Below are 22,412 nucleotides of genomic sequence, written 5' to 3'. Positions count from 1 at the left end.
ATTCGGGGTCTTTTGTGTTTCCATACAAATTGTGAAATTTTTGTTCTAGTTCTGTGAAAAATGCCAGTGGTAGTTTGATAGGGATTGCATTGAATCTGTAGATTGCTTTGGGTAGTAGAGTCATTTTCACAATGTTGATTCTTCCAATCCAGGAACATGGTATATCTCTCCATCTATTTGTATCATCTTTAATTTCTTTCATCAGTGTCTTATAATTTTCTGCATACAGGTCTTTTGTCTCCTTAGGTAGGTTTATTCCTAGATATTTTATTCTTTTTGTTGCAATGGTAAACGGGAGTGTTTTCTTAATTTCACTTTCAGATTTTTCGTCATTAGTGTATAGAAATGCAAGAGATTTCTGTGCATTAATTTTGTATCCTGCTACTTTACCAAATTCATTGATTAGCTCTAGGAGTTTTCTGGTAGCATCTTTAGGATTCTCTATGTATAGTATCATGTCATCTGCAAATAGTGACAGCTTTACTTCTTCTTTTCCGATTTGGATTCCTTTTATTTCTTTGTCTTCTCTGATTGCTGTGGCTAACACTTCCAAAACTATGTTGAATAATAGTGGTGAGAGTGGGCAACCTTGTCTTGTTCCTGATCTTAGTGGAAATGGTTTCAGTTTTTCACCATTGAGGACAATGTTGGCTGTGGGTTTGTCATATATGGCCTTTATTATGTTGAGGAAAGTTCCCTCTATGCCTACTTTCTGCAGGGTTTTTATCATAAATGGGTGTTGAATTTTGTCGAAAGCTTTCTTTGCATCTATTGAGATGATCATATGGTTTTTCTCCTTCAATTTGTTAATATGGTGTATCACATTGATTGATTTGTGTATATTGAAGAATCCTTGCATTCTTGGGATAAACCCCACTTGATCATGGTGTATGATCCTTTTAATGTGCTGTTGGATTCTGTTTGCTAGTATTCTGTTGAGGATTTTTGCATCTATGTTCATCAGTGATATTGGCCTGTAGTTTTCTTTCTTTGTGACATCTTTGTCTGGTTTTGGTATCAGGGTGATGGTGGCCTCGTAGAATGAGTTGGGGAGTGTTCCTCCCTCTGCAATATTTTGGAAGAGTTTGAGAAGGATAGGTGTCAGCTCTTCTCTAAATGTTTGATAGAATTCACCTGTGAAGCCATCTGGTCCTGGGCTTTTGTTTGTTGGAAGGTTTGTAATCACAGTTTCAATTTCAGTGCTTGTGATTGGTCTGTTCATATTTTCTATTTCTTCCTGGTTCAGTCTCGGCAGTTTGTGCATTTCTAAGAATCTGTCCATTTCTTCCAGGTTGTCCATTTTATTGGCATAGAGTTGCTTGTAGTAATCTCTCATGATCTTTTGTATTTCTGCAGTGTCAGTGGTTACTTCTCCTTTTTCATTTCTAATTCTATTGATTTGAGTCTTCTCCCTTTTTCTCTTGATGAGTCTGGCTAATGGTTTATCAATTTTGTTTATCTTCTCAAAGAACCAGCTTTTAGTTTCATTGATTTTTGCTATTGTTTCCTTCATTTCTTTTTCATTTATTTCTGATCTGATCTTTATAATTTCTTTCCTTCTGCTAGCTTTGGGGATTTTTTGTTCTTCTTTCTCTAATTGCTTTAGGTGCAAGGTTAGGTTGTTTATTCGAGATGTTTCCTGTTTCTTGAGGTAGGATTGTATGGCTATAAACTTCCCTCTTAGCACTGCTTTCGCTGCGTCCCATAGGTTTTGGGTCGTCGTGTCTCCATTGTCATTTGTTTCTAGGTATTTTTTGATTTCCCCTTTGATTTCTTCAGTGATCACTTCGTTATTAAGTAGTGTATTGTGTAGCCTCCATGTGTTTGTATTTTTTACAGATCTTTTCCTGTAATTGATATCTAGTCTCATAGCGTTGTGGTCGGAAAAGATACTTGATACGATTTCAATTTTCTTAAATTTACCAAGGCTTGATTTGTGACCCAAGATATGATCTATCCTGGAGAATGTTCCATGAGCACTTGAGAAAAATGTGTATTCTGTTGTTTTTGGGTGGAATGTCCTATAAATATCAATTAAGTCCATCTTGTTTAATGTATCATTTAAAGCTTGTGTTTCCTTATTTATTTTCATTTTGGATGATCTGTCCATTGGTGAAAGTGGGGTGTTAAAGTCCCCTACTATGATTGTGTTGCTGTCGATTTCCCCTTTTATGGCTGTTAGTATTTGCCTTATGTATTGAGGTGCTCCTATGTTGGGTGCATAAATATTTACAATTGTTATACCTTCCTCTTGGATCGATCCCTTGATCATTATATAGTGTCCTTCTTTGTCTCTTGTAATATTCTTTATTTTAAAGTCTATTTTGTCTGATATGAGAATTGCTACTCCAGCTTTCTTTTGATTTCCATTTGCATGGAATATCTTTTCCCATCCCCTCACTTTCAGTCTGTATGTGTCTCTAGGTCTGAAGTGGGTCTCTTGTAGACAGCATATATATGGGTCTTGTTTTTGTATCCATTCAGCCAGTCTGTGTCTTTTGGTGGGAGCATTTAATCCATTTACATTCAAGGTAATTATCGATATGTATGTTCCTATTCCCATTTTCTTAAATGTTTTGGGTTTGTTATTGTAGGTGTTTTCCTTCTCTTGTGTTTCTTGCCTAGAGAAGTTCCTTTAACATTTGTTGTAAAGCTGGTTTGGTGGTGCTGAACTCTCTCAGCTTTTGCTTGTCTGTAAAGGTTTTAATTTCTCCATCACATCTGAATGAGATCCTTGTTAGGTAGAGTAACCTTGGTTGTAGGTTTTTCTCCTTCATCACTTTAAGTATATCCTGCCACTCCCTTCTGGCTTGCAGAGTTTCTGCTGAAAGATCAGCTGTTAACCTTATGGGGATTCCCTTGTGTGTTATTTGTTGTTTTTCCCTTGCTGCTTTTAATATGTTTTCCTTATATTTAATTTTTGACAGTTTGATTAATATGTGTCTTGGCGTGTTTCTCCTTGGGTTTATCCTGTATGGGACTCTCTGTGCTTCCAGGACTGGATTAACTATTTCCTTTCCCATATTAGGGAAGTTTTCAACTATAATCTCTTCAAATATTTTCTCAGTCCCTTTCTTTTTCTCTTCTTCTTCTGGGACCCCTATAATTCGAATGTTGGTGCGTTTAATGTTGTCCCAGAGGTCTCTGAGACTGTCCTCAGTTCTTTTCATTCTTTTTTCTTTATCCTGCTCTGCAGTAGTTATTTCCACCATTTTATCTTTCAGGTCACTTATCCTTTCTTCTGCCTCAGTTATTCTGCTATTGATCCCATCTAGAGTATTTTTAATTTCATTTATTGTGTTTTTCATCGTTGCTTGGTTCCTCTTTAGTTCTTCTACGTCCTTGTTAAATGTTTCTTGCATTTTGTCTATTCTATTTCCAAGATTTTGGATCATCCTTACTATCATTATTCTGAATTCTTTTTCAGGTAGACTACCTATTTCCTCTTCATTTGTTAAGTCTGGTGTGTTTTGACCCTGCTCCTTCATCTGCTGTGTGTTTTTCTGTCTTCTCATTTTGATTATCTTACTGTGTTTGGGGTCTCCTTTTCACAGGCTGCAGGTTCGTAGTTCCCGTTGTTTTTGGTGTCTGTCCCCAGTGGCTAAGGTTGGTTCAGTGGGTTGTGTAGGCTTCCTGGTGGAGGGAACTAGTGCCTGAGTTCTGGTGGATGAGGCTGGATCTTGTCTTTCTGGTGGGCACATCCACGTCTGGTGGTGTGTTTTGGGGTGTCTGTGGCCTTATTATGATTTTAGGCAGCCTCTCTGCTAATGGATGGGGCTGTGTTCCTGTCTTGCTAGTTGTTTGGCATAGGGTGTCCAGCACTGTAGCTTGCTGGTCGTTGAGTGAAGCTGGGTCTTGATGTTGAGATGGAGATCTCTGAGAGATTTTTGCCGTTTGGTATTACGTGGAGCTGGGAGGTCTCTTGTGGACCGGTGTCCTGAAGTTGGCTCTCCCACCTCAGAGGCACAGCCCTGATGCCTGGCTGGAGCACCAAGAGCCTTTCGTCCACACGGCTCAGAGTAAAAGGGCGAAAAAATAGGAAGAAAGAAAGAAAGAAAGAAAGAGGCTATAATATAGTGAAGTAAAAGAAAGCTATTATAAAGCAAAGCTATACAGACAAAATCTCACCCAGAAGCATATACATATACACTCACAAAAAAAGGAAAAGGGGAAAAATTAATATATCCTGCTCCCAAAGTCCACCTCCTGAATTTGGGATGATTCGTTGTCTATTCAGGTATTCAACAGATGCAGGGTACATCAAGTTGTTTGTGGAGCTTTAATCCGCTGCTCCTGAGGCTGCTGGGAGAAATTTCCCTTTCTCTTCTTTGTTCGCACAGCTCCTGGGGATCAGCTTTGGATTTGGACCCGCCTCTGCGTGTAGGTCGCCTGAGGGCGTCTGTTCCCGCCCAGGCAGAACGGGGTTAAAGGAGCAGCTGCTTCCGGGGCTCTGGCTCACTCAGGACGGTGGGAGGGAGCGGTACGGAGGAGGCGGGGCGAGCCTGCAGCGGCAGAGGCCGGCGTGACGTTGCACCAGCCTGAGGCGTGCCGTGCGTTCTCCCGGGTAAGTTGTCCCCGGATCACGGGAGCCTGGCCGTGGCGGGCTGCACCGGCTCCCGGGAGGGGCGGTGTGGAGAGTGACCTGTGCTCGCACACAGGCTTCTTGGTGGTGGCAGCAGCAGCCCCAGCGTCTCACGCCCGCCTCTGGGGTCCGCACTGTTCGCCGCGGCTCGCGCCCGTCTCTGGAGTTTGTTTAGGCGGCGCTCTGAATCCCCTCTCCTCAAGCACCAGGAAACAAAGAGGGAAGAAAAAGTCTCTTGCCTCTTCGGCAGCTGCAGACTTTTTCCCGGACTCCCTCCCGGCTAGCTGTGGTGCACTAACCCCTTCAGGCTGTGTTCACGCCGCCAGCCCCAGTCCTCTCCCTGCATCCAACCGAAGCCCGAGCCTCAGCTCCCAGCCCCGCCCGCCCCGGCGGGGGAGCAGACAAGCCTCTCGGGCTGGTGAGCGCTGCTCGGCGCCGAGCCTCTGTGCGGCAGTCTCTCCGCTTTGCCCTCCGCACCCCTGTGGCTGCGCTCTCCTCCGTGGCTCCGAAGCTTCCCCCCTCCGCCACCCGCAGTCTCCGCCTGCGAAGGGGCTTCCTAGTGTGTGGAAATCTTTCCTCCTTCACGGCTCCCTCCCACTGGTGCAGGTCCCGTCCCTGTTCTTTTGTCTCTGTTATTTCTTTTTTCTTTTGCCCTACCCAAGTACGGGGGGAGTTTCTTGCCTTTTGGGAGGTCTGACGTCTTCTGCCAGCGTTCAGTGGGTGTTCTGTAGGAGCAGTTCCACGTGTAGATGTATTTCTACTGTATCTGTGGGAAGGAAGGTGATCTCCACGTCTTACTCTTCCGCCATCTTCCCAAATTCCTGTCCATGTGTCTTTTTGAATTATGGTTTTCTCTGGGTATGTGCCCAGTAGTGGGATTGCTGGGTCATATGGTAGTTCTGTTTTTAGTTTTTTAATGAACATCCATAATGTTCTCCATGGTGGCTGTATCAATTTACATTCCCACCAACAGTGCAAGAGGGTTCCCTTTTCTCCACACCCTTTCCAGCATTTGTTGTTTGTAGATTTTCTGATGATGCCCATTCTAACTGGTGTGAGTTGATACCTCATTGCAGTTTTGATTTGCATTTCTCTAATAATTAGTGATGTTGAGCAGCTTTTCATGTGCTTCTTGGCCATCTGTATGTCTTCTTTGGAGAAATGTCTATTTAGGTCTTCTGCCCATTTTTGGATTGGGTTGTTTGTTTTTTTAATATTGAGCTGCATGAGCTGTTTATATATTTGGGGGATTAATCCTTTGTCTGTTGATTCATTTGCAAATATTTTCTCCCATTCTGAGGGCTGTCTTTTCGTCTTGTTTGTAGTTTCCTTTGCTTTACAAAAGCTCTGAAGTTTCATTAGGTCCCATTTGTTTATTTTTGTTTTTATTTCCATTACTCTAGGAGGTGGATCAAAAAAGATCTTGCTGTGATTTATGTCAGAGAGTGTTCTTCCTATGTTTTCCTCTAAGAGTTTTATAGTGTCCGGTCTTACATTTAAGTCTCTAATCCATCTTGAGTTTATTTTTGTGTACGGTGTTAGGGAGTGTTCTAATTTCATTCTTTTACATGTAGCTGTCCAGCTTTCCCAGCACCACTTATTGAAGAGACTGTCTTTTCTCCACTGTATAGTCTTGCCTCCTTTGTCATAGATTGCTTGACCATAGGCGTGTGGGTTTATCTCTGGGCTTTCCATCCTGTTCCATTGATCTATATTTCTGTTTTTGTGCCAGTATCATATTGTCTTGATTACTGTAGCTTTGTAGTATAGTCTGAAGTCAGGGAGCCTGATTCCTCCAGCTCTGCTTTTTTTTCCCTCAAGACTGCTTTGGCTATTTGGGTTGTTTTGGGTCTCCATACAAATTTTAAGATTTTTTGTTCTAGTTCTGTAAAAAATGCCACTGGTAATTTGATAGGGATTGCATTGAATCTGTAGATTGCTTTGGGTAGTATAGTCATTTTCACAGTATTGATTCTTCCAATCCAAGAACATCGTATATCTCTCCATCTGTTTGTGTCATATTTGATTTCTTAATCAGTGTTTTATAGTTTTCTGAAGACAGGTCTTTTACCTCCTTAGGTAGGCTTATTCCTAAGTACTTTATTCTTTTTGTTGCAATGGTAAATGGTATTGTTTCCTTAATTTCTCTTTCTGATCTTTTGTTGTTAGAGTATAGGAATGCAAGACATTTCTGTGCATTAATTTTGTATCCTGCAACTTTACCAGATTCATTGATTAGCTCTAGTAGTTTTCTGGTGGCAGCTTTAGGATTTTCTATGTATAGTATCATGTCATCTGCAAACAGTGACAGTTTTACTTCTTCTTTTCCAATTTGTATACCTTTTATTTCTTTTTCTTCTCTGAATGCCATGGCTGGGACTTCCAAAATTATGTTGAATAATAGTGGCAAGAGTGGATATCCTTGTCTTGTTCCTGATCTTAGAGGAAATGCTTTCAGTTTTTCACCATTGAGGATGATGTTTGCTGTGGGTTTGTTATATATGACCTTTATTATGTTAAGGGAGGTTCTCTCTGTACCCAATTTCTGGAGAATTTTTATCATAAATGGGTGTTGAATTTTGTCAAAAGATTTTTCTGCACCTATTGAGATGATCATATGGTTTTTATTCTTCCGTTTGTTAATATGGTGTATCACATTGATTGATTTGCATATATTGAAGAATCCTTGCATCCCTGGGATAAATTCCACTTGGTGATGGTGTATGATCCTTTTAATGTGTTGTTGGATTTTGTTTGCTAGTATTTTGTTGAGGATTTTTGCATCTATATTCATCAGTGATATTGGTCTGTAATTTTCTTTTTTTGTAGTATCTTTGTCTGGTTTTGGTATCAGGGTGATGGTGGCCTCATAGAATAGGTTTGGGAGTGTTCCTTCCTCTGCAATTTTTGGAAGAGTTTGAGAAAGATGGGTGTTAGCTCTTCTCTAAATGTCTCATAGAATTAACCTGTGAAGCCATCTGGTCCTGGACTTTTGTTTGTCGGAAGATTTTTTTAAAATAAATTTATTTATGTATTTATTTATTTAGTTTATTTTTGGCTGCATTGGGTCTTCATCGCTGCATGCAGGCTTTCTTTAGTTGTATCAAGCGGGGGCTACTCTTCGTTGTGGTGCACGGGCTTCTCATGGCAGTGGCTTCTCTTGTTGCGGAGCATGAGCTCTAGGCACACGGGTTTCAGTAGTTGTGGCATGCAGGCTCAGCAGTTGTGGCTCATGGGCCTTAGAGCACAGGCTCAGTAGTTGTGGCACATGGGCTTAGTTGTTCCGCAGCATGTGGGATCTTCCCGGACCAGGGCTTGAACCCGTGTCCCCTGCATTGTCAGGCAAGTTCTTACCTACTGCACCACCAGGGAAGCCCTTTTGGAAGATTTTAAATCACATTTTCAATTTCATTACTTGTGATTAGTCTTTTCATATTTCCTATTCCTTCCTGGTTCAGTCTTGGAAGGTTATACCTTTCTAAGAATTTGTCCATTGCTTCCAGGTTGTCCATTTTATTGGCATAGAGTTGCTTGTAGTAGTCTCTTAGGATGCCTTGTATTTCTGCGGTGTCTATTGTAACTTCTCCTTTTTCATTTCTAATTTTATTGATTTGAGTCCTCTCTTTTTCTTGATGAGTCTGGCTAATGGTTTATCAATTTTGTTTATCTTCTCAAAGAACCCGCTTTTAGTTTTATTGATCTTTGCTATTGTTTTCTTTGTTTCTATTTCATTTACTTTTGCTCTAATCTTTATGTTTTCTTTCCTTCTGCTAACTTGGGGTTTTGTTTATTCTTCTTTCTCTAGTTCTTTTAGCTGTAAGGTTAGATTGTTTATTTGAGATTTTTCTTGTTTCTTGAGGTAGGTTGTATTGCTATAAACTTCCCTCTTAGAACCGCTTTTGCTGCATCCCATAGGTTTTGGATCATCGTGTTTTTGTTGTAATTTGTCGGTAGGTATCTTGTGATTTCCTCTTTGATTTCTTCAGTGATCACTTGGTTATTTAGTAACATATTGTTTAGCTTCCATGTGTTTCTGATTTTTATGGGTTTTTTTCCTTGTAATTGATTTCTAATCTCATAGCGTTGTGGTCAGAAAAGATGCTTGATATGATTTCAATTTTCTTAAATTTACTGAGGCTTGATTTGTGACCCAAGATGTGATTTATCCTAGAGAATGTTCCATGTGCACTTGAGAAAAAAGTGTAATCTGCTGTTTTGGGATAGAATGTGTTATAAATATCAATGAAATCTATCTGGTCTATTGTGTCATTTAAAGCTTGTGTTACCTTATTAATTTTCTGTTTAGACGATCTGTCCATTGGTGTAAGTGAGGTGATAAAGTCCCCCACTATTATTGGGTTACTGTCGATTTCCCCTTTCATGGTTGTTAGCATTTGCCTTATGTATTGGGGTGCTCCTGTGTTGGGTGCATAAACATTTATAATTGTTATATCTTCTTCTTGGATTGATCCTTTGATCATTATGTAGCACCTTCCTTATCTCTTGTAACAGTCTTTATTTTAAAGTCTATTTTATCTGATATGAGTATTGCTACTCCAGGTTTCTTTTGATTTCCATTTGCATGGAATATCTTTTTCCATCCCCTCACTTTCAGTCTGTATGTGTCCCTAGGTCTGAAGTGGGTCTCTTGTAGACAACATATATATAGGTCTTGTTTTTGTATCCATTCAGCGAGCCTGTGTCTTTTGGTTAGAGCATTTAATCCATTCACATTTAAGATAATTATCGATGCGTATGTTCCTATTATGATTTTCTTAATTGTTATGGGTTTGTTTTTGTAGGTCCTTTTCTTCTCTTGTGTTTCCCACTTAGAGAAGTTCCTTTAGCATTTGTTGTAGAGCTGGTTTGGTGGTGCTGAATTCTCTTAGCTTTTGCTTGCCTGTAAAGCTTTTGATTTCTCCGTCAAATCTGAATGAGATCCTTGCTGGGTAGAGTAATCTTGGTTGTACGTTCTTCCCTTTCATCGCTTTAAATATATCATGCCACTCCCTCTGTCTTGTAGAGTTTCTGCTGAGAAATCAGCTGTTAACCTTATGGGAGTTCCCTTGTATGTTATTTGTCATTTTTCCCGTGTTGCTTTCAATAATTTTTCTTTGTCTTTAATTTTTGTCAATTTGATTCCTCTGTATCTCAGCGTGTTTCTCCTTGGGTTTATCCTGCCTGGGACTCTGCAGTCTGGTTGAAATGAATTTCCTAACTCCAAAGGTGGAACTCACCCCTCAGTCCCTACAAAGAGAGATGTGATGGGATCAGATATGAAGAAGTAAGAGGATATGAGAGATGTGACTTGGATCTGAGTACGTCAAAGAGCAAGTTGTAGTGCTGCCTCCTGTCCCAGCCCCAGGAGGGGGTGTAGTGAGAACTTCCATCTCTCCTGCTGCTGGCAGGGGCACGTGGTCCCTGCTGGTAGAGCAGGGCTGGTGTCCTTCCTGCCACCCTGTGTACTCGAGGCCATCGTTTGTGAGGGCTCCAGGGGATGTGGCCGACTGGCAGTCCTACCAAGGAAAACCTCCTTCCAGGGCCCCTGTGGGAAGCCGTGGTGTCATCTGTTTACAGTCTAAGGACCAGAGGCTCTACTAATTTAGGAGAAAATCTGGTGACCAAAGAAAGACAGTCTCATTACCAAGTGGCATTTCCCTGGGGAACCCAAGCCCCTCAAAAGGTAGTTTTCCCAAGATCCCTGTCAATGCAAAGACATAGTAGCTCAAGGAATATGAACCCTACTTGAGAAGGCAGACATGTACAGATGAAAGTCAAACAGATATGTCAGCTTAAGTGATGTAGGTCTGGAGGAGCACTCAAGGAAAACTTGAAGCAGGAAACAGCCATGAGGTGGGCATTAAAGAGAGGTCAGATTTGAGAATAGGGTAAAGGAGGACATTCCCAGGGCAGAGTAGAGTGGAGTCCCCAGAACAGGTGGGGAGTAAACCAGAGGAGTCCCAGAGGCAGGCGGTGGTGGGGAATCTGATTGTTGGGGGATGTTATTTCTCACACATGAGCGTAGGGCCTGGAGAGAGTCTTCCCCTCTTGAGAAGAGGAGGTTGGAGTTGGCCCCCTGTGAGCAGAGCTCCTTTCTTGACCAACCAGGATATCCCCTGAAAGCCCCTCATTTCAGAAGCCTGTCCCTCTCACATGTGTCAAAAAATACCCAGGCTGTGTATGTGGATGGCCTGGGCCCCCATCCAGCCTTTCAGGAAGGTGCCTTTCCTCCCATCAGACTGCTTTCCTCTCCTACAGGATAGACCAGGGAGGTCCCTGGAAGCCTGGAGGGGACGTTGAAAGTGGAACACAAAGTTTGGCAGAGGGATGAAGTCAATGAAATCAAACACAGCCTTATTCACATGCTGTCTGGGATCATTTGACAAACACACAGAAACACCAAATCCCAGTTCTCAGGGTTGGAAAGGATGGGTTAGGAGCATGTTGAGGGAAAGAGCAGAGGCCTAGAGTCAGCATGGCTGGCTTCAAATCCAGCCCACCATTTACCAGCTGTGTACCCTGGGCAAGGTTCTCATGCTCTCTGTGCCTCAGTTTCCTTGTCTGAAAAATGGTAATATCACTCCATACCTCATGAAATCCCTGTGAGGATAAAAGGGGGTAACACACAGAGAAAATGTAGGACAGATGGCAAAGGCTCAGCAGAGGTAAGTTAATATTAATCCAGTGAGTTATTGAATATTTGCAAGCAGAATCATTTTTCTAAAAATACATATATATTTTCAATATATTATCCAAATATATTATTTATCAAATATATACTTACAATTTCCAGGAGAAAGGGGCATATCATACTACCTGGGGAAGCACCAGGGTTGATCGAGAAGCAGAAAGCATAAGGGGAATGCATGGTCCAGAGCCTTTATTGTGTTTTCCACGGGAAGGAAGGGGTAAGGCAGGTTAAACAGCTGAACAAGCTTAGATTAGGTCGTTGGAATAACGTCGGCAGACTCTGTCTATGAGGTGGTCTCTTGTTGTCTGGTACCTGGCCCTGGGGTGATTTAGGGCAGGGAAAATACTGGCTTGGTGGGTGAGAGTTGGATAAAGGAGGTGGTTGTGGGGTATAGATTGGAGGTTGGTCGGTTTGTATGTGAAAGATGTGCTTCAACGCAAGTTATTCACTCTCTCAAGGAATCAGCTAACTCTGGGACGGGCATCCCTCCCCAGCCAGCAAGACCCCCAAGATGTCAAACCGTCACAAAATGCCTAAAACAAAACACATGATTAACGTCTTCCTCTATAACCTAAGCATGTTTCTATGGCCAAACTCAGCGCACTGTTGGCAATTTTGTTGTTGCTGTTTGTTTTGATGTTTATCCTCCTTGCTCAGCTGTGAGTTCATGAAGATCAGGGTCTGCATCTTGTGCATCTTTGTACCTTCGGCATCTGTCAAGTGCCTGCCACCAGTCTACGTTTAATACAGTGATTCTTTGACCTGGCTGGTCACTAGAATCCCATGAGAAGCATCGATAAAAATATCAATGCCTACGACTTACCCTCAGAGATTCAAACTTAATTCATCTGGGGTGTATAAGTTTCCACTGACTCCTTGAATTTCCTGGGAGGAGTTTTCCAGAAAGAAGCCTAGGTTGTGGACCCAGATGTGGTCATTTAAAACACAGCAGGAAACCCAGGTCCTTCAAGCCAGGGACTTGACTGGACGTGGTCGCCTGTTACAGGAGCATCCACTGCCCATTTTGGTAGAACATTACCTGCCAGACACTGAGTTGGCAGGCCTGGCAGACCTTGGCCTTGAACCAGTGTTGTTGTTCTGCGGTTCCAGGCTGTACTCACTGTGGAAGGGGCCCTTGCTCCACCCCAAGCAAGGGTCCCAATCCCGCCTCTCTGCTGTCCGTGTCCCTGAGCCTTTTGTTCTAAGCAGTCAGATGCTCTTTGTCTCTCTCAGGGACTCTGGCCTCTATGGTTTCCTTCCATCCCTCTACAGTTTTCTCTTTGTGTATCCCTAGTGCATCCCTAGTGCCTCTTCTGCCATCTTTACAGTGTATCTTGAATGGTAAGAGAATCATCTCTGTGATTTCCACTGTTTTCTGTAGAGTCCTTGGAAGAAGGAATGCCAGAAAACCCACCCAGTCTTCTTTTCCTATTCTCTCCCACCCTACATATTAGCTCCTCCCTGGAACTCCTTGGGACTTTCCCCAACTGCCTCCCCAACGACCAGCTGCTGCCTCTTCTTCTGGCTACTCCAGGAGCCTTCCCTATACTCCTAATCCCTCAACACCGCCAGACCCTGATCGCCTTAAGGGCCCATACTCTAGGGCATCCTGGAGGGAACTTCCTCCCCACCTTCTCCAGCCCAGAAACCTGCCAGGATTTCTCGCTTCCCTGCAGCCATCACCACCCAACAGCTCCCGCACTGCTCTGGGTAAGTGACAGCGCTCTTCTCCCCAACGTGGGGTATGAGGTGTGAGGTAGGGACTTTCCATAAGGACCTTCTAGAGTGACAGAGAGAAGGGAGAGGCCTCAAGGATGAGAACTGTGGCCTGGAGAACTTAAGGGAATGCATCTTTAGGGTGGTATTTCTGTATGATTTGAAGCTGTTCTTCGAGGAGTTTCTATGCTTGTCTCTGAGCATCCAACATTTATCTAACTTTCCTAGAAAGGGCTCTTTGGCACATTTCTCACTCCTGGAGTTCTGGACTGGGAATTAGCATTACTAATGGGATTAGCATTACTGATTTAGTTCATTCAGGCCTTACTGAGGAAGTAAGTAACAGACTCAGGAAGTTTCCTTCCTTTGTGGGGTCCTGATTTCCTCTTCCATGGGAAGAAGGATCCCCATTTCCTCCCATCTTTAAACGTGGGAAGAATTGGAGATTGGACCTATTTGCGAAAGGACGGGGCCAGGTAAATACGCAGCTCTGGTGGGCTCTAAGCTCACTTCTCACCTCTATGAGGAGAAACAAAATTTTCAACCTTCCAAGGGTGCCATGGCAGCAAACGAACCTGAAAGATGCCACCATTTCATAGCACATCTGGGACCTTCCATTCTGTGGATGAAGTGATTCATTAATATATACGATACATGGCTAAAGAAATGGGCTTATTAGGTCAATGGTTGGTTGCTGAGACCAGCAGCCTGGGGCTCTTGGAAAGGAGAACTTGTGTCCCTGGAATGAAGTGGCCCAGGCCCCTAGCTTCCAGCCAGAGGTCTAGCAGGCCCTTGGATAAGAGGAGTGGTTGGGGCAGAGCCAGGGCTGGGCTTTTCTCACGGACACTCCATTAGTCCCCTCACTCTTGGGAAATGTAATTGCTAGAAAATACAGCTCTGGAGCTCTCCCTGCCACTGCCCCCAGGCCCTGCCCACTGTCATCACCACCAACTCCTGTATCTTCAGCTTGATAAGTTAAAGATCTCTAATACAAAATGTGATGGAAGGAAAGCAAGCATTCTTAAAATAACAAGAAAAAAATATACATTTTGATACTTTTTTTTTTTTCTTTTTTTACCTGCCTTGGGTCTTTGTTGCTGCGCACGGGCTTTTCTCTAGTTGCAGCAAGCAGGGGCTACTCTTTGTTGTGGTGTGCAGGCTTCTCATTAGGTGGCTTCTCTTGTTGCAGAGCAGGGGCTCTAGGCGCGTGGGCTTCAGTAGTTGTGGCACTCAGGCTCAGTAGTTGTGGCTCGTGGGCTCTAGAGCGCAGACTCAGTAGTGGTGGTGCACAGGCTTTGTTGTGGTGTGCAGGCTTCTCATTAGGTGGCTTCTCTTGTTGCAGAGCAGGGGCTCTAGGCGCGTGGGCTTCAGTAGTTGTGGCACTCAGGCTCAGTAGTTGTGGCTCGTGGGCTCTAGAGCGCAGACTCAGTAGTGGTGGTGCACAGGCTTTGTTGCTCCACGGCATGTGGGATCTTCCCTGAGCAGGGCTCGAACCCGTGTCTCCTGCATTGGCAGGCAGATTCTTAACCACTGTGCCACCAGGGAAGCCCACATTTTGATACTTTTACGTTCCAAGACAATTTCCAAATTGGTCATCTGAAATGAAAGGCGCATGAAAAGCAACAGATAGTAGCTGATAACTAAAAGATGGTCCAAGTGCATTTTGAGAGACTGTGGGGTTCTTTCCTGTTCTCCTAATATGAAGGACAGCAAAAGGTCAGAATAGTCTGTTTACAACGTATTGTTTTTAACTGTGTGTGCTTGTTTATTTCCAGCATCTACTATGTGCAAAGTACCGTAGGGAATGCAGAGACAATTGGGGCCCTCATGGGATGAAATATATGCACAGAGAACTAGAGTAGAAGGAAGATAGTGATGACTGCTATCAAGAGAGGAACAAACTGCCCTGGTGCACAAGTGAGACCCAGATTAATAGAGGTGGAGGTGGGGCCTTCAGGAAGTCTATATCCACCCCGCCCTCCCTTATTCTCTTCCTTCTTTAAGTGGTAATTGAGCATCTGCTGTTTCCCAGGCACCGTGCTAGGTGCCAGACACAGCAATTCACAGGATACATATGGTCCCTCCCCCATAAAATAGCAGACCAACACACGTAAATGGCAAATAAAAATGGTCTGATAATACCATCATGGTGGAAGTATTGCAGATACTGAATGTAGATATGAGAGGATACCCAAGAAGTTTCCCTGAAGGAAGTGATGTTTAAATAACACCTGAAGGGTGAGCAAAAGTTAGCCATATGGATCATGGGGCAGGAGAGAATGACACTCCTTGCAGAGAGAATAGCTTATGCAAAGGCCTTAGGGTGGGGAGAGCAGAGCTGCCTGGGAGGATGGACAGCAGTCTACACAGGCTGATTAAGTTGTCTATACAGTGAGGAAAATGGGTTAAGTCAGTGTTTCAAAAGTGGGCTCTATAGAACACTAGGGTCCTTGGATTTGTGTTTATGTGCACAGGCATGTATGTGCACACACTTGTGTTAAAATATAAGTAACATACAATTTACCATTTTAACCATTTGAAGTGTGCAATTCAGTGGCATTAATTAAATTTACAATATTGTGCAACCATCACCACTATGTATTTCTAAAACATTTATTACAGAAAAGAAAATTTGTAACCATTAAGCAATAACTCCCCATTCTCATAGACCCTGGAAATTATCATTTTGCTATGAATTTGATAACTCCAGGTGCTTCGTATAGGTGGAATCCCACAGTATTTGTCTTTTTTGTGACTGGCTTATTCCACTTGGCAAAATGTCTTCAGGGTTCAACCATATTGTATCATATGTCAGAGTTTCCTTCCTTTTATGGCTGAATAATATTTCATTATATGTATACACCACATTTTGTTTATCTATTAACCTGTTGATTGATGCATGGGTCGTTTTCACTTTTTGACTGCAATGAACACTGGCATACAAGTATCTGTTTCAGTCCCTGCTTTAAATTCCTGTGTGTATATGTCCAGGAGTAGAATTGCTGGATCATAAGGTAGTTCTATGTTTAGCTTTTTGAGGAACCACTAAACTGTTTTCCACAGTGGCTACACCATTTCACATTCCTAACAGCAATGTGCAAGGGTTCCAATTTCTTCACATGCTCTATAACACTTGTTATTTTCTCTGTGTGTTCATGTGTCTGTGTCTGTGTCTGTATGTGTTTAGCAATAACCATCCTAATGGGTATGAAGTGGTATCTCATTGTGGTTTTGATTTGCATTTCCCTAATGACTAGAGATGTTGAGCATTTTCTCATGTGTTATTGGCCATTTGTATATCTTCTTTGGAGAAATATCTATTCAGGTATTTTGCACAATTTTTAATTGTTTATTTTGCTGTTTTTGAGTTGTAGGAGTTCTTTCCATATTCTGGATATTAAGCCTTATCAGACATATGATTTGCAAATATTTTCTCTCATTCTGCAATTGTCTTTTCACTGTCTTGATAGAATTCTTTGATGCTAAAAGTTTTTAATTTTGATGAAGTCCAATGTATTTATTTTTTATTTTTTTGTCTGTGTTTTTGGTGTCATAGCCAAGAAATTATTGACAAATCCAATATTATAAAGCTTTCCCCTATGTTTTCTTCTAACAGCTTCATAGTTTTAGCTCTTACATTTAGGTCTTTGATCCTTTTTGAGTTAATGTTTGTGTATAGTGGATGGTAAGGGTTCAACATCATTCTTTTGCATGTGGCTATCCAGTTGTTTTAGCACCATTTACTGAAAAGACTGTCCTTTCCCCATGGTCTTGGCACCCTTGTTGAAAATCATCTCACCATATATGCAAGGGCTTATTTCTGGGCTCTCTATTCTATTCCACTGGTCTATATATCTGTCTTTATGCCAGTTCCACTTTGTTTTGATTACCCCAGTTTTGTACTAACATTTGAAATCAGGAACTGTGAATCCTCCAACTTTATTCTTCTTTTCAGTATTGTTTTGGATATTCAGGGTCCCTTGGGATTCCATATGAATTTTAGGATGGATTTTTCTACTTCTGTGAAAAATGTCATTGGTATTTTGATAGGGATTGCATTGAATCTACAGATCACTTTGGGTAGTATGGACATCCTAACAACATTAAAGCTTCCAATCCATGAACACAGAATTTATTTCCATTTATTTGTGTCTTCTTTAATTTCTTTCAGTAACATTTTGTAGTTTTCAGTGTACAAGTCTTTCTCCTCCTTGGTTAAGTTAATTCCTCAGTATTTCATCTTTCTGATGGTATTCTAAATGGAATTTTTCCCCTAATTTCTGTTTCGATTGTTCATTTTTAATGTATAGAAATGCAACTGATTTTTGTGTGTTGAGCTCATATCCTGCAACTTTGCCGAATTCACTCTGATTCATTAGAGTTTTCTACATATAAAATCATGTCATCTGACAATAGAGGTAATTGTACTTCTTCCTTTTCAATTTTCCTTTTATTTCTTTTTTTTTTTCATTTAATTGTTCTGGCTAGAACTTCCAAGAGTATGTTGAATAGTAGTGGTAAAAGTGAGCATCCTTATCGTGATGGGCTGAAATGTGTTCTTCAAAAATTCATATGTTGAAGCCCTAACCACATTCAGTACCTCAGAATGTGACTATATTTTGAGATAGCGCCTTTAAAGAAGCGATTAAGATAAAATAAGACCATTAGGATAGGCCCTAATCCAATATGACTAACATCGTGTAAGAAGAGGAAATTTGGGGCTTCCCTGGTGGTGCAATGGTTGAGAGTCTGCCTGCCAATGCAGGGGACACGGGTTCGAGCCCTGGTCTGGGAAGAGCCCACATGCCACAGAGCAACTGGGCCCGTGAGCCACAATTACTGAGCCTGCGCGTCTGGAGCCTGTGCTCCGCAACAAGAGAGGCCGCGACAGTGAGAGGCCCGTGCACGGCGATGAAGAGTGGCCCCCGCTTGCCACAACTAGAGAAAGCCCTCACACAGAAACGAAGACCCAACACAGCCAGAAATAAATAAATTAATTAATTAATTAATTAATTAATTTTTTAAAAAAAGAAGAGGAAATTTGAACACACAAAGCAACATAGGGGTTGCACACACACCGAGAAAAAACCATGTGAAGACACAGTGAGAAAGACAAATATTTGCAAGCCAAGAGGAGAGGCTTCAGGAGAAACCACCTTTGCTGACACCTTGATCTTAAACTTCCAACCCCCAGAACTGTAATAAAATAAATCTCTATTTTTTAAGCGACCCAGTCTGTGATATTTTGCTATGGCATCCCTGGCAAGGTAATATATTTGTTTTTTGTTTGTTTGTTTGTTTGTTTAATATTTATATATATATATATTTTTTTGGCTGCGTTGGGTCTTTGTTGCTGCACGTGGGCTTTCTCTAGTTGTGGCGAGCGGGGGCTACTCTTCGTTGTGGTGTGTGGGCTTGTCATTGCGGTGGCTTCTCTTGTTGCGGAGCACGGGCTCTAGGCACGCGGGCTTCAGTAGTTGTGGCTCACGGGCTCTAGAGCACAGGCTCAGTAGTTGTGATGCATGGGCTTAGCTGCTCCACAGCATGTGGGGTCTTCCCGGACCAGGGCTCAAACCTGTGTCCCCTGCATTGGCAGGCAGATTCTTAACCACTGCGCCACCAGGGAAGCCCAATATATTTGTTTTGTTCCTGATCTTCAGGGAAAATTTTTCAGTCTTTCACCATTGAGTATGATGTTAGCTATGGGTATTTCATATATGGCCTTTATCATATTGAATGAGGATGTTTCCTTCTCTTCCTAGTTTGTTGAGTGTTTTTATCAAGAAAAGGTGTTGAATTTTATCAAATCCTTTTTCTACATCAATTGAGATAATCATGTAGCTTTTCCCTTTATTCTGTTAATGTGATAGTAACAGAATAAACAGAATTACATTGATTGATTGTGGTAGTACATTGATTGATGTTTGTATGTTGAACCATTCTTGCATTCCAGAAATAAATCTCACTTGTTTATGTTGTATAATGCTTTTAATATGCTTCTGAATGCAATTTGCTAGGATTTTTACATCAGTATTCATAAAGAATATTGGTCCATAGTTCTCCTTTCTTAAAGTGTCTTTGGTTTTGGTATCAGGATAATGCTGGCCTCATGGAATGACTTAGGAAGTGTTCCCTCCACCTTAATTTTTTGGAAGAGTTTGTAGTGACATGTTTTTATTTCCTTCTCATTTCCTTTTGTGTATATCCTATAGATATATTTTGTGGTTACCATGGGAATTATATATAATGTCCTAAAGTTATAACAATCTAATTTGAATTAATACCAAATTAACTTCAATCACATACAAAAACTCTACTCCCGGGTAACTATACCCCCCACTTTGTGTTATTGATGTCACTAATTACATCTTTATATGTCTGTTCACTAACATATATTTATAATTACTTTTGTGTATTTGTCTTTTAAATCCTATACTTTTTTTTTTTTTTTTTTTATAAATTTATTTATTTATTTATTTATGGCTGTGTTGGGTCTTCATTTCTGTGCGAGGGCTTTCTCTAGTTGCGGCAAGCGGGGGCCACTCTTCATCACGGTGCGCAGGCCTCTCACTATCGCGGCCTCTCTTGTTGCGGAGCACAGGCTCCAGACGTGCAGGCTCAGTAGTTGTGGCTCACGGGCCCAGTTGCTCCACGGCATGTGGGATCTTCCCTGACCAGGGCTCGAACCCGTGTCCCCTGCATTGGCAGGCAAATTCTCAACCACTGCGCCACCAGGGAAGCCCCCTATACTTTTAAAAAGTCAAATTACAAACAAAAATTATAATAATACTGGCTTTTATGTTTGCCCATGTATTTACCCCTACTTGAGATCTTTATATCTTCGTCTACTGTCTATTGTCCTTTCATTTCAACCTGAAGGACTCTTGTTAACCACTTCTTGTAGGGAAACTCTAGTGGTAATGGATTTCCTCAGTTTTTGTTTATCTAAGAATGTCTTAATTTCTCTCTCATTTTGAAGGACAGTTTTGCTGAATATAGAATTCTCAATTGACAGTTTTTTCTTTAAATATCTTAAATATATCATCCCAATGCCTTCTGGCCTCCAAGGTTTCTGCTGAGAAATCAGTTGATAATCTTATTGAGGATCCCTTGTGCATGACAAGTCCCTTCTCTCTTGCTGCTTTCAAAATCCTATTTTTGTCTTTCAACAGTTTGGTTATGCCTCTTGGTATGGGTCTCTCTTAGTTTACCCTGCTTGAAGTTTCTTGAGCTTCTTGTATTTGTAGATTCATGGACTTCATTGAATTTAGGAAGTTTTTGGCCATTATTTCTTCAAATAATCTCTCTGGCCCTTCTCTCTCTTTCTCCTGGGATTCTAGTCATGCATATATTGGGCTGTTTGGTAGTGTCCCACAGTTCTTATGCTCTGTTCACATTTCTTCATTCTTTTTCCTTCCTGCTACTCAGACTCAATGATTTCAATTTTCCTATTTTCAAATTCACTGATTTTTTTCTCCCTCCTCAAATATGCTACTGAACCCCTCTAGTAAATTGATCATTTCAGTTATTTTTCAGCTCCAGAATTTGTTTTGTTCCATTTTATAATTTTCTATATTTTTGCTGATACTTTGATTTTGTTCATATATTATTGTCCTGATTTTCTGTAATTCTTTTTCCATATTTTCCTTTAGCTCTTTGAGTATATTTAAGACAGCTATTTTAAACTCTTTGTCTAATAAGTCTGATGTATGACCTTCCTCAGGGACAGTTTGTGTCAACCTACTTTATTCCTTTGAATGGGCTTTGTTTTCCTGTACCTTGTGATTTCTTTTGTTGTTGTTGTTGAAAACTGGGCATTTAAATAAAACAAGCACCTCTCCCAGTCTTTTAAGAGTGCCTATGTGCCAGAGAAGTCCTCACTGATTAGCTGGGTGTGCTCTAGGTCTAAGGATCAGCCCAAGGTGAAAACTTAAGGTCTTCTCAGGTCTTTTCTGAGCATGTGTCTTGCCTGGACCTGTATGTGGCTTTTTCAATTCCCCCACATATACAGCTGTTTTTGAATATCTTAATTTCCCCAAGAGTCTCATCCTAGCTTCTGCTTGGGGCCTTAGATTGTCTTTTACGTGTATTCACCCATAATCTCTTGCCCCAGGTGTCTGTGGATCCGTAGTTTCCCTGCAGCTTTCATGAACAATGCCCACTCCTTATCCCCTCTGAGATCTGAGTTAGGCAAAACAGAAACTAGTCCTTCAGACAATTCCTTGATAGGTTAGAACATTGCAATAAGGTCTGCTCTGCTCCCTCTGATTTGAGGGAGAAAACTGGTAACTGGGTTGCAGTCTCCTCCAAAGCAAGACTGAACTATGCCAAGGAGGGGGTGGGGCAAAGGCAAGTGAAAGTGTCATGAAATTTTCTACTATTTTAAAAGTAGCTTTTTCTTTTCTTTCTTTCATTTTTTTTTTTCCAAAGTCCTAATTTATCTCCCTCCATCCCCTTTGGTAACCATAAGTTTGTTCTCTATGTCTGTGAGTCTATTTCTGTTTTATAGATAAATTCATTTGTATCATTTTTTTAGATTCCACATATAGGTGATATCATATGATATTTGTCTTTATCTGGCTTACGTCACTTAGTATGTTAATCTCTAGGTCCATCCATGTTGCTGTAAATGGCATTATTTCATTCTTTTTTATGGCTGAGTAATATTCCATTGTGTACATATACCACATCTTCTTTATCCATTCATCTGTTGATGGACACTTAGGTTGCTTCCACATCTTAGCAATTGTTAATAGTGCTGCAATGAACATTGGGGTGCATGTATATTTTCAAATTATGTTTTTCTCCAGATATATGCCCAGGAGTGGGATTGTAGGATCATATGGTAGCTCTATTTTTAGTTTTTTAAGGAACCTCCATACTATGCTCCATAGTGGCTGTACCAATTTACATTCCCACCAAGAGTGTAGGAGGGTTACTTTTTCTCCACACCCTCCCTAGCATTTATTATTTGTAGATATTTTGATGATGGCCATTCTGACCGGTGTGAGGTAATACCTCATTGTAGTTTTGATTTGCATTTCTCTAATAATTAACAATGTTGAGTACCTTTTCATGTGCTTTGTGTCCAACTGTATGTCTTCATTGGAAAAATGTCTGTTTAGATCTTCTGCCCAATTTTTGATTGGGTTGTTTGGTTTTTTTTGATATTGAACTGTATGAGCTGTTTGTATATTTTGGAGATTAATCCCCTGTCGGTTGCATCATTTGCAAATATTTTCTCTCTTTCTGTAGGTTATCATTTTGCTTTGTTTATGGTTTCCTTTGCTGTGCAAAAGCTTTTAAGTTTAATTAAGTCCCATTTTTTAATTTTTGTTTTTATTTCCATTACTCTAGGAGACAGATCCAAAAAGATATTGCTGTGATTTATGTCAGAGTGTTCTGCCTATGTTTTCCTCTAGG

At 41.3% G+C, this 22,412-nt stretch overlaps 1 protein-coding gene across 10 annotated transcripts in view; it reads left to right on the top strand.

Moving 5' to 3' along the window:
- The window catches only part of PEBP4 (phosphatidylethanolamine binding protein 4), a 265,326-nt gene that overhangs the window by 25,525 nt on the left and 217,389 nt on the right, over positions 1 to 22,412 (top strand). Inside the window, exon 1 of one of the 10 annotated variants that reach the window (XM_082470748.1) lies at positions 4,478 to 4,564. The exons of the other annotated variants lie outside the window; for them this stretch is intronic. The gene's annotated coding sequence lies outside the window, so the exon portion shown is untranslated. Of the gene's footprint in view, positions 1 to 4,477; positions 4,565 to 22,412 lie in introns of those variants that run through there. 10 annotated transcript variants of the gene reach the window in all.

This window comes from Balaenoptera physalus (assembly GCF_965194825.1).
Source record: "Balaenoptera physalus genome assembly, chromosome: 7".
In the NCBI taxonomy this organism is placed as follows: Eukaryota; Metazoa; Chordata; class Mammalia; order Artiodactyla; family Balaenopteridae; genus Balaenoptera; species Balaenoptera physalus.
This window is presented reverse-complemented; position numbering and strand designations above follow the sequence as displayed.